The sequence below is a fragment of the Belonocnema kinseyi genome, chromosome 8 (assembly GCF_010883055.1).
Source record: "Belonocnema kinseyi isolate 2016_QV_RU_SX_M_011 chromosome 8, B_treatae_v1, whole genome shotgun sequence".
NCBI lineage: Eukaryota > Metazoa > Arthropoda > Insecta > Hymenoptera > Cynipidae > Belonocnema > Belonocnema kinseyi.
In genome coordinates this window covers 88,820,620-88,833,063 of record NC_046664.1, presented here as the reverse complement: position 1 = coordinate 88,833,063, position 12,444 = coordinate 88,820,620, and positions in this window count along the sequence as shown.

The window sequence follows — 12,444 nt, the reverse complement described above, 5'->3', positions numbered from 1 at the left end:
CAAACATTAACAGCTAGTGCCACCTGAATCATTTCCAATTGGAATGCATGCTACTGTGTAATATACTTGACTGAATACTCGCGCACCGCGGTCTTTTCAGGACGACTGTCACACACGGTTTGGTTTTGACTCAAACCTGGACAGATCATGAAAAAGCTAAATTGAGAAACTGGTCTCATTCGTAACGCACTCGCGACCAATTATAAATTCTAAAGTCAAATTTAATTCTCTACAGCAAAGTGTTCTTAATTCCATTATATAAATCAAACAGATTACGGTGTCCTTTTAGGATCATTGTAGCGTGAAGTGATTTTCCAGACTCAATTATCTTTTGGTCTTGTGGGAAGTGACGAGTCCGATCAAAAATAGCTCCAGTTGCATTTGGATCGATCCTGGAAATAGCTTCCGGAGCGTACATCTGCAGTCAGTATAACAAACTTAAAAAATATTTGTTGTCTATCAAAAGTGACGTTTACGAATCCACTCTTTGGTTGGAACTCAGATACTGGTTTAATTAGATTAAATTTAATTTGGATGAAAGTAAATTATTATTAGCATCTTGACTATCCTATTTAAATATCGATTAATTTTTTATATTTATAAGTACAAAATTTAATTTAATTTCCTTATTAGGGACAATAATTGTTTCCTCGCTACCTCACGCCAGTCCGTCATCCATCCATTGTCATCTTAATTTCTTAGTTTCATATTTACTTACTCCCTGGGGTTACCTTTAATAAAAAATATATATACTTTGCGCAGCTTGTAAATTTGTTTCAAAAATCGCATTGTCTGAAGTGGTTAAAGTGCTTAAAACGATTCTATGTATTCTTGGCTGCAGTCACCCGGTCTAGTTTCAAAATGCACAAAAATTTTCGAAAAAATCTGATTTCGTCGCTTAGATGAGTATGTATTGTAATAATATAATAATAATAATAAATAATCATATGAAATAATAATTTTTTCAATAATATATATCATAATACCTGCTTAGCACTTCTGTCTGTGTGCACGATAACTTTTTTAAAAAATTATCTTTCAGGTTGGCCTTTATTGCACTCGTTTAGTGTCCTAGACTAAAGGTCCAGTTCGTTAGACAGCCATTTTGGATAAAAATTCAAAAAGTGGCCACATTTGAAATATTTTTCAGACCACTTTTTTCAGAATTCAAGAATTCTCTGTACGGTTATTCATAGTATTTAAAAAGTCGAACAATTTATCCTTATGACTTTTTTCATTAAATCTATAATTACCAGAGTTATAGCATTTACAAAATTCCAAAAAACACACGAAAATGAACATTTTAAGCCAAATAACGCACGATATGAAAAAAAGTCAAGATAAGAAAAATGTTTCTTTTTGAATGACATACAAGATTATATGGGGCATTCTCTGTCAAATCAGCCACTCACCCCTCACACTTCAATTTGCAAGATAAATTGACGTTATTGAACTTTTCCACAATGATATGACTGCCATATCGGATCCGCCATCTTGAAATTTTTATGAAATAATAATAAATTCGTAATCGGCGACCCCAAAAACTCCTATAGTTATAACAAACTCGTGCTGTTGATTAAATATTATTTTTTCACTTTTCAGCCGCCATATTGGATCCGCCATTTTGGAATTATGAAAAACTAATAGCAGATTCGTAACCAGCAATCTCAAATACATAAATAAAGTGAACTATAGGATTATATCTTATGTTCTTACAAGAATCAGCGTACAACTATAAGATTATGTTTAGTAGTTTCATTCATAGTGGCAGCCATGATAGGCCCGCCATTTTGAAAAATCGCAAAATGCCATACGGCACAAAAAGTAGAAGCTTCAACGACAATTTTAAGCCCAATAAAGTTAATTTATCTTGCAAATTAAAGTGTGAGTGGGGTGGCTGATTTGACAGAGAATGTCCCATATGTGCGTGTATATATACATCATGTAGAAGTTAAAAAACGGTCAGACTGCTCAGCAGACCGTATGTGTGAAGTTTAAATCATAAACAAACATTGGAAATGAGCAAATTCAATTAATGGAAAAACGACAAAAGTTGCAATAAAATGTTTAAGGGGGTCACCTCATGAAACGCCCGGAAAAAAGGTTCTTTTTCAAGATTTTTTTTTGTCAAGAAAAAAAATATATACATCCATGATCTTTTAGATTTATTTTCAAGTACTTCTGAACAACATTGCAAAAAGAACCAAGTGAAATGGTGGCGTTATTCATGGCGGACTGGGATGCCTCGCGACTGGAGTCGTTGAACGGCGTTCAGGATAGCGTCCATAATTTTGGTCTGAATTCAATGAAATTTTTTTTTTTACTGAGTAAACTTATTTATTCTATATGAATCACTAAAAAGCCAAAGACAATAGAAAATGTACTATTTTGTTCTGTTAAGATCAAAATTTACAATTTTTCGCAGTAAAATTGGTTAATATTGTTGCATAAAAAGTCTGAAAAATTTATAAAATTATTAATATCTGTGGTTCATATAGAATGAGTGTTTATTATCAACAAAATAACATTTAGTTGAGGACAATCGGTTGAAAACTTTTTGGGTAATCCTGCAGGCCAGTTTAAAAAACGTGGTTTTGAGAAAACGCGCTCGTGCGCCGAGGCACTCTCCGGACTGTATCTTTAGAAATATTCCGAATTTCGATTTAATATTTTACACGCACATTCTCGAATAGTTTTTCTATCGATTAAACAAAAGGAACATGCGTTTTTTCAGGTTTACATGAGGTGAACCCCTTAATAACAATTTTTTTGTATAGAACGCGCATTTTTTTAAACTCGACAATGAAACTTCGTCTGTTTTGATATCAATGCAAATTATGAATTATAATAATATACATTTATGATAATGATAACAAATTTCAGAGATAAACTCGAGCGCAACGCACGAGATACTTAATGAGAACGTGTTTGTTAAAGCCGAAAGAGCTTTCACAAAGGAGGATTCACAATCACCATATTACTGTTGTCAATGCTTCCACCTTCAGTTTTAAAAAGTCTATGCACAAAGATCGAGAACCAACAGTCTGGCGCCCTTGACCATTTTATGCAAAGTATGTAATCAAATGCTTATTATATAATGTGACTGCTAGGTATTCTTTATATCCAGGCATTATAATATATTATTTTTATCACGAGGATAACTTGCCGAACACTTATAGATTTCAACAAAAGTTTAATCGCTATTTCTAATGGCTGAAAACGCCTAGAAAAGTTCTGTTTGGCTGTCGGCAATTTTTATAACAGCTACGAGTCTAATCACCTACCAATTTGAAACTAATTTAAATTAGATTATAAATTTAAATTTAATTAAATTGTCATTGGAATATTCAAGACTCTTCTAGATAGAATTTTATTGGGATAATTGGTCACTGATAATTAAGATACAAATAAATAAATGAAGCTTTTTTTTCAATCATTCTCAACAATTTTTTAATAGTAAACAGTGTATTAGTAAATAAAAAATTATTTCAAAGCTCATGGCCCACTGTCTTCTGAGATTCTTGAAAAAAATCTAACTTAAATGTCCTTAAAGTTTGGGCATTTACATAAAGATTGGTGGAATGCTGCATCCTTCAAGCAAAGAAGGCACCTATCCACGTCAGGTAATTTGTGTTTTTCAGAATTTAAATTGATATGCTTCGACTGTTTTTTTTAAGAAAGCATAACTGTGAAAAACATCTTTTAAAATTTAGACCTAATCTTTCAGTGAGATAGGGTTGTGCATCAGGGAATAGCCTCAGATAAGGCCAAATTACAAGACTTCTCGATAGACTATGAGCTACTAATCAAAATTTGCAGGGATGAAGAATCAAACCTTGACCGCCATGCCTTACGTCATACAATACGATTCAAAACTTATTTGTTTAAATTTCACCCCCATGAGTTTGTTTTGAGGGGTCCCTATACGTTAAAAATTTAGTTTTGCAAGTTTTTCGCGCTAATTATGATTTATTTTTCATACGAATGGTTTATGATACTACTTCTTATTTATAACTAAATGTTTTGATAATTTATTTGAATGAAGTATTATTGTTTTAACAAATATTCTGTTAGTATAGAGTATAGAGTTAGTATAGACTCTTCTTTATTAATTCTAGGTAGTTGCGGTCTTTCTGAGATTTTAAACTTTTTGTTCACTTTTCACATTTGGATTAATTATTACCTAACTCCGTAAGAAGTGGAATATAAATAAAAAAATTCAGAAAAAAGCGCAACTATCTAGCATAACTATACGAAACGATAGTTATCAACAATAATAATTTTTCTAAATAATTAGGTTTGTTATATTGCATCCATTATTGCCTATCACTAAATGCGAAAAGTGTAAGAAATGTTAAATATTTCAGGAAAAAGCACAACTCTCTAGTGTTTGTCAAAGACAAGATTATTGTAAATAATACTAAGTAGTTGAAACAATCACTTGTAAATTTGAATGAACTATTATCTACCCCAATTGAAAAGTTCGAAATAAGTTGAAAAGTTTGAAATGATTTATATACATATCAAAATGTAAGGAATTGAAATTAGATTAAAAACCAAATTAAAAATCCTATTTAATGTCCAATAATCAAATTTATGCAAACTCCTGTTAAAAACAAGAGTCCAACGTTTAAATTTGGTCGTTGGATTCTTGTTTTTAACAGGAGTTTGCATCAATTTATATACATATACTATAACTCTTGGTCCAAGCAGATTCTCAGCTTGCAGGGCGAGATACTGTTGCTTCTCTTGTCTGAAAATCAACAGCAGCGCAATGGATAGATGCAGTGCACGGTTACTTACACGCGGGGATTTGCGAAATATTATGTATTCTAACAGGGCCCAGTTCAGACGGCTTTGACAGTTTGCGTTTCAATTTTTAAAAACGCAAAAAAATTATAATCAGCGCTAAAAATTCGCAAAACCCAATTTTTCAATAATGGGATTTTTTCGCACCCTATAAAACCGAATTCTGGGGTAATATTTGAAAAATAAGTTTTGATTCGTATTTGAACAAATTAGAATGTATTTTTAAGTATTTCTTCAAAACGAAAAGAGATCTCATTTTTACAATATATAAAAGACTTTAAGGGCATGCTCTTCGGTGACCACGTGACCAAACTAGTCCCCGGTTATGAACTTTTTTTTTTGGTGTTCGCTGTGTCCACACGGATTGAGATATCATGTTTAAACTTTGACAGATAAAATAAAAAGCACTTAAGAACGTTTTTATGCATCAATATATTAGTAATTTTAAAGAAATTTTATTTATAAATTAATGGAATAGGATATTACCATTCGAGTTATAAGCACTCTGCGGATCATTCTAAACCTTGAAAAAAATTAATATAAGCAATAAAAATTTTCAAATTCGTTGCAAATCAACAAATAAATATCTGCACACACGTAACCTATCATTATTTTGGGGGAATTTTTAGCGATTTCTAGCGGAGCAAAAAGAAACTTTGAACGTCGATAAAGTCGAGATCAAGTGATAAGTTCGTTCCTGAAATTTTTGTGTAAAATAATTTTCATTTTTTTGGTCCTAAAATAAAAGATAAATTTCAAATTGTAAACATATCAACGCCAGCAATGTGCTAAAATTTACTCGTCGGAGTTCTCCAACCAACTTCCATAATTCTTGACGTTGAATCGATCAGCTGATAACTATTGTTGACAGTGACCCAACCAGCGGGACTCAGCGTCGGACTTGCCTTGTCTTTCGCCCCCGGGCGAAATTTTATTTTTGTTCTTAGAATTGTTTCACACCAGGACAAAAAATCCACAAGAATATATGACCATTAGAAAATTTTAATTATTTTCTGAAGGTTCACATTTCTCAAGATGAGACTTGGATGGATTTTGGAGTATCACGTTCTAAGATGTTCCTCGATATTTTTAATCGAGGCATCTAATTTATCGACGTTAAAAGGTTATTTCCGATTCCTGTAGAATTTTGCTAGAAAACTTTCTTCGTAATTATGAATACTTTGATATATACAAACGTTCCTTAGTGCTTTCTGTATAACTTTCTAAATCCTGAACACGATATCTCAATCTGTGTGGATGTAGTGATCATTCTCTACACAAAAATTTCATGAACCAACTTAGTCACGTGATCTCGACTTTATCGACGTTCAAAGTTTCTTTTTCTCCCCACTAGAAATCGCTAAAAATGCTGCAAAAATAATGATAGATTACGTGCGTGTAGATACTAGATTTTTTATTGGCAACGAATGTGCAAATTTTATTGCTTATATTAATTTTTTTAAGGTTTAGACGATTTAGTCCAAAATTTGTGTCAGTGCTCCATGTACGCGAATCAAACAATCTGAAATGCATCAAACCAAACATTATCTGCAAAGTGCTATAACTCGAATGGTAATATCCTATTTCATCAACTTATAAAATTTTTTTAAAATTATAAACATATTGATGTATACAAATGTTCTTTAGTGCCTTTTATTTAATCTGTCAAATTTTAAACACGATATCTCAAACCTTGTAGATACAGTGAACACCAAAAAAAAATTTCATAACCGGGCACTAGTTTGATCACGTCGTCACCGAAGAGCATGCCCTTAAGAGCATATTCAAAACTATCCTTTAATTATTTTAAAAGAAAATTAGAAGTGATTTTCTTAAAAATTAAGATTTAGCATTTGTGTTTAAGAAAATCCAAAAATCTATTCAAATTTATTTTGAGCAAGTATCTTTTTAAAACTACGTCTTATGTTACGAATAATAAAAAATACATCTGAATATCCCACAATTCACCAAAGTATTAAATGTTTTTAAAAAAGAAAAATTTCTTAAATGAAGAATATTATTTGATTACATCAAAAAATTACTCCTGATTTTGATAAAAGTGGACTTTACATTCACTTTCATCTGTTGGATTCAAGCTCTAATCTGAAAGTTGAATTAACTTGTTTCACTAAATGAATACTAGAATGAAATACTTTTTTTGGACATTGAGCAGTAATCCTTTTTGGAATAAAAGCGTTAATGGATGGGAGAAGCTGTTGAATAATATAATTTTTCCGTTGAATGAATTTTTAAAATGATATCCTCAAGTAACGTGAACATTAGCAAATTTCATAACACGCTATAATTAATTAGTTAGACTGTTTTTCCCTCTGCGCGGCTCAAGTGTTAGGTAGTGGTAAATTAGTAGTACTACTTGTAGTGAGTTTGCATTAAAATTTGTGGTGAGTTGAGGGGAAAAGTATGTGAGAGGGTTTTGTGAGTGAGGGTTTGTATGCTGAAAAGAATTAGAGTGAAAAGTTGTGTGATATTTTAGGAGATTTAAACTGTTTTGTGTAGAACAAGAGGTTGGTTTGTTGATCGTAAGGAAAGATATCAGCACGGGGGCGAAGGACGGGCGTAGAGTTCTAAGCCGGTTATATTACGAGGGTGGTTCAAAATATGATCGAGACAAATACTCTGACACATTTATTTACTATCGAAAAGATTTACAGAAATTTACAGTTTTTGTAGGTATTTCCCCTTACAAGTTACGCATTTTGCCCGCCTTTCAGGAAGTTTTTTTAAGCCGATATCGAAGAATTCCTTGGGTAACTTGGACAGCCATGTGCGCACAAACTCCTCTACCTCGTCGTCGGTGTTGAATCTTTGACCTCAGGGGGCTTCTTTCAGTGGTCCAAACATGTGGTAGTGGTAAGGTGATAAATCTGGACTTTAGGAGGGGGGGGGGGCGTTCCAGTACCTCCTACCCCAATTCCGATATTGTATCGAGCTTGACACGCGCGATATGAGGGCGCGCGTTATCCTGGAGAAGAATCGCACTTCGTGTTGGAATGCTCCTCCATTTCAAGCGATAAACGGGTTCCACGCGTGTTTTCAGAAGGTTATAGTAGTATGCAGCCGAGTTCAGCCGAAATGTTTTGAACATTCATCCTAAGGTCCTCCAAAATCATTTGTTCTACGCTGCGAATGTTGTCCGGTGTCATGGTGGTTTGCAGTCGACGATCATGCAGCTCATTCTCGAAGGTTTCGCGGCCGTCCTTGAATGCTTTGGCCCATTTAAACATGGCAGCCCTACTCAGGCACTCACTACCGAACTGATTTCGCAAACGCAGAAAAATTTTCATGTTTTTAACGCCTTCCTGCACTAAAAAACGAATGACACTACGTTGCGCAACGGCGGTCGGCACTTGACGTTCACTCATGGTCGTAGCACGCGCGTTAATCATGCGCTCCCGACGCAAACTATGCCACAGTGTTCGTAAGGGACCCAGCTATCACATACTAAAGCCACGACCTTTAAAACATACATGTGCGCAATCTACAGCATTTGTCTCGATTATATTTTAACCACCCTCGTACTTTGAGAATGGTAACGGGAAGGAGAGTATTACTAAGAATGTAACCGGGAAATAAATTCTCTGAGAATTTATGAGAATCTCAGAATTTATTTTATTTAATAGAAAATTGCATTTTTCGTTAAGTTTTCGGTTGAAGATTCAACTCTTTTTTTGAAACTTTGTCTCTTTTATTTTAAAGTTTATCTGCTTTAGCAGAAATTGAATTGTTTTTTTTTTTTTGTTTTTTTTTTGAAAAAAACGCAACTGTTGCTATTATACTTTTTTCTTGAAAACTTAAATATTTTGCAGAAAATCTACTTTTTGTTTAAAATTTATATTTTGGTGTTGAAAAATGACCTGAAATATTTTCTTGATTAGAGTTCCACTTATAAAAAAATTTGTTTTTTAATACAAATTCATCTGTGTTAGTACAAAATTGATCTTTTTGGATTAAAATTCAACCATTTGGTAGAAATTTTAACTATTTTGTTAAAAATAATTCCTGTTTGGTTGAAAAACTTGTTTTTTGGATTAAAAATTCCATTTTTTCGTAGAAACTTATTTTTGTGTCACAAAAATTCAACTTTCATGTTACTATGTTAACTGAAATCTTTTTTGGATGAAAACTCATCTTTCTTGTCCTAACAAATTCTTCTGCTTTATAATAAATTTCATATTTTTTATAAAAATGCAACTATTTGCTAGAGAATTCAACGATTTTGTTAAAAAGTCATCCATTTTGGTTAAAAGTTTGTCTTTTTGGATTGTAAATTCAATTTTATTGGTAGAAAATTATTTCTTGTTAAGATATTCATAGTTTGATCGTGAAAACTGGAAAAAAATTATTTTCAACATAAAATTCAACTACTTTTTTCAAAATGTATAGTTTTTATTTAAAACTTCATTTGTTATAAAAGAAATTTAATTTTTTTAATGAAAATGTAACTTTCTGGTTAAAAATCATTCTTCGTTGCCTGATAATTCAACTAATTTGTTAAAAACTACTTGGGTCAAAGTTAAAGTACATCGTGTAAAATCGTGGTTCGTGTAAAATCAATTTTTTGTTGAACAGTCATATTTTTGTTTGTAAATCGAATTTAAAAAAAATTGTCTTTTGTTTTGAAGGTTCAATAATTTAGATAAACTTTTATTTATTTTTGTAGTAAAATATCTTATTTGTTGAATATTAGTCTTTTTGGTTTTGAAATTATTTTCTTTTGTTGTATAAATTTCTGCAAAATCTTGTTAAACAAAACAAGAATTCAACGACCAAATTTGGACCACAACGAATAAACGAAAACCAAAAATACTATTGTAATCTGAAAAAAAAAACAAAAAAAATAAAATAAAATTTTCAGAAAAAAAATAAAAAAAGAGGAAAGAAAAGTGAGAAGGCAGCTAACCACATCCCCTTCTTTTTTTAACGATTCTGTACTCGTACAGTACCCTTATGAAGGGAAGAAAAATTTAAGTGGTAGAAACTGACAGCAACCACGGATAGGTGCTCTCTCTTTGATACCTGAGAATCGAATGAGGGTCAGTAGGCCAATCTGTTGTAAACACAATATAAATATCTGTCACAATTGCATCAGAAATAGAGAAAGTAAAAGAAAAACAGAATTCATGAAATGTGATGTGGGGTGTGATGTGATTCATGGGGTGTGGTTGGCTGCCTTCGCATTTTTCTTTCCTCTTTTTTATTTTTTTCCAAAAATTTTATTTTATTATTTTGTTTTTTTTTTCATATTACAATAGGATTTTAGGTTTTCGTTTATTCGTTGTGGTCCAGATTTGGTCGTTGAAATCTTGTTTTGTTTAACAGGATTTTGTATCAATTTGATTACTGGACGTTAAATGCGATTTTTAATTTGGATTTTGCTCTAATTTAAATTTCGTAAATTTTGTATAAATTTCATTCTTTTTTTATTAAAATATAAACTATGACAGTTTTTTGTTGGGAATTGGTCTTTTTAGGTTGAATAATTAACTATCATGTTAAAAATTCAATTATGTTGTTGAAAATTCCAGTATTTTGTCAAAGAGTTATCTTTTAAAGTAGCAAAAACTTTTTTTTGTTTGAAATAAATTAATACATTTGAAAATTATAAATTTGTATATGAAACACAGTAATTCCTGAATATGTCTGAGCTAGAAAGTAATTTATAATCAACCGCTGATATAACTTGAACAATAAAAATATTGTTAAAAATCATAAATTCTTGAATTCTCTTAAATTCTTTTAAATTCTCCTAAATTCTGTCATATTCTCGGTTATATAACCTGAAATTAAATTCTCGAGAATTTAAGAACTCTATGTCGCGCGGAAGAAAGCACGGTAGCAGAGTGAGGAAGCTCCGTAGGTCTAGTAGCTACGCAGTACGCAGGTTGCGTTTTTGATGGATACAGACGAGGAAGTATTCTGCACGCAGAAAAGTGACAAGAAAAGGGGTCAATATGGAAAAACGTTAGAGAAGGAGAGATTGAGGGCGGGAAAAGATTAAGATTAAAAGGGGAAGAAGAACGAGGGGAAAGACGAGGACAAAGTTGAACATAAAGGGACGGTAGAAGTTGAAAAGTTAAAGTTAGAGAAATTGCGTGACATGTCGATACAGGTAATACATATGAACGTAAAGAGGCAAGAAGAAAGAGAAGGGTGTGAGTAATAAGAGGGAAAGTATAAGGGAAATTGAAAGAAAATTAAAAAGGAAAGAAAGAGATGAAAGAAAAAGAAACATCGTGAGAAAAGGTCTAAGCTTAAAAGGGAGAGATATTTCAAGGAAGCATTAGAAAATGTGCTAAAAAGGATAGATGCTATAGTAGATATTGAGGAAATGCGAAGTGTAGGAAAGGAAATGCGAACAGGAGAAAAAATGGTACTAGTGAAACTAAAGAAACGGGAACATATGGGGGGTAGTGATGACAAAGAAGGGGTTATTATAGGGCAGCCCGGAGAGAATAAAGGAGGATTTGACATAAGTAGAAAGAAAGATGCAGTATAAGTTAAGGAAAATAGCGGAAGAAGAAAAAAAAGAAAGAACATAGCTTAACTGTGGGAGATTACAGTTAGACGGAGTATGGTGGGATTGGGGCGAAGAAAATGAAAGGATAGTAAGAAATGAGATTCCAGGAAAATAAGAGAGAAAGGAACAGGAGCTTTGAAAATAAGATACAGTAAGAAGCAAAGAGACGAGAAACGAAAGTAGGGAACAATGGACGATATGTTACTGGAATAAAGCAGGATTGGAGAGAAAGGATACGGAGTTTATGAGAAATTTGACACAGAGTGATGAATTAGTAATGATAGAGACGTTGCTAGATGAAAAGGGATGGAACAAAAAAAAGAATTAATATTAGAAGAGGTAAGGACGGGAGGAGAGAAATGGAAGACAACGGGGGCTTCTGTGATACACAGGAGAAAGTAGAGGTGATGCTAGAAATGATGGAAGAAAATAGGGAAGAGATTAGCCAAATAATAGGTGAGATTTCAATGTGAGAACTGGAGATAATGGAGGAAGTGTATGAGTAGGAGAGAGAAGAAGAAAATCCAAATATATCCAAATATAAGGTGCTGTGTAGGGAGGGGAAAAAGGTTCTAAGATCTGGGAGCAGTCACGATGGTTTATCTTAAACGGAAACATAGAAAGAGATGAGGAAGGAAAGGGTCAAGAAACTAGAGGTAGAAGACCATATTAATAGGGATCAGTTTCCTTTAATAGTGACATTCAAGGGAGAGAAAAGTAATAAAAATGCGGATAAAAAGGAAGCTAAGTTCAAAATAAGAGGAAAAGGGGATTGGTCAATGGAAGGAAAAAAACAACTTACAGAAAAGGTCATAAATATCAAAATGGTAGAGGGACATAAGGACGGAGAAATGGAAAAAATGACAGTTAGTGAAGAGCGGAATAAAGGTGGATGGTATAAGGAGTGTAAAGAGAAAAAGTAGGAGGTCAAAAAGGAATTAAGAAAATTGAGGAAAGAATATACTGATAAAGAAGAACATAGGCGAAAAAAGAGGGAGTATACTGAGTTGTTTGATCAAGAGAAAGATGAAGAAAATAAAAGGTTTGAGAAAGAGGTGGAGAAGATCTCGGCGGAATTGTAGAATAGAAAACATATT